Source organism: Myotis davidii, unplaced genomic scaffold (assembly GCF_000327345.1).
Source record: "Myotis davidii unplaced genomic scaffold, ASM32734v1 scaffold296, whole genome shotgun sequence".
NCBI lineage: Eukaryota > Metazoa > Chordata > Mammalia > Chiroptera > Vespertilionidae > Myotis > Myotis davidii.
In genome coordinates this window covers 1577774-1578714 of record NW_006288889.1, presented here as the reverse complement: position 1 = coordinate 1578714, position 941 = coordinate 1577774, and positions in this window count along the sequence as shown.

Below are 941 nucleotides of genomic sequence, written 5' to 3'. Positions count from 1 at the left end.
TTGGGGTGGGAGGGCCAGCGTGTGGGGCAGGGCGTGCTGGTGGGGCTGGGGTCCTGGTGCGTCCCTGCTGGGCAGTGCCCCTGAGGCCAGGTCCACAGAGCAGAGACGAGCTGCAAGCCCTGACCTGCTGTGGAGATGGGCTCAGGGGCTCCGTGGCTCTGGGGGCCGGGACCAGGGACCAAGAGGGCCACACTGGTGGGCAGGTGGAAAGCATCACTTCTGTTTCCCACTTGAAAGTAAACATTTAGTTCACAGTTTAGTGTGCAGAAAAGGCCTTTGCTACATGCAAGTGGCGATGGCCCTTGCACACAGTGCACTAAGCAACAAGCTAACCCACAGTGTGCCGTCACAGGGGGTCTGAGCCTCTGGGCCTGGAATTCCGTGCACACCCAGTCGCAGTTTGCTCCGAGAAGCCACACCTGTTTTCTGATGTGGGGCAATCAGCATCCTGTTCCCAACTCGGCCGCGTGGGATGCTTCTGTATGGTCCACGGCACAGATGCGCCGCCCCCCTCGGAAAGTGCATGGTGTGTACGTCCTCCTGCGATTACCTTGGGACGTGGGACAGGGAACCCAGTGCAGTGATGCGGTTAAAACTGCATGTCCGTGTGCACCTCTTCCATAGAACCAGTCATTTTTTCCGCATTTGGGTTGCACTGGGTTTAGAAAGTCCTGTCATACTTCATGCTAGTTGCATGTTCTTTTGCAACTTGCAAGCACATGTGAAGGTATGGGGTGAAGGCATGTGGTGAGCTGTGCTGAGCAGCTCAGCAATCCCCCTTTTATGCTGAAGAGAAGCGGGCAGCCCCGTGGAAGCCAAGTGGCCCAGGTGAGCAGCTCGCATGCTGAGAGGAAGGTCAGCAGCCTCTCCGAACCTGTAGCTCATGGACGGAGAACGTGTTCTCCCGGGTTCTGCCTGCCCTCCTCCTCGCTCCTTCCCAC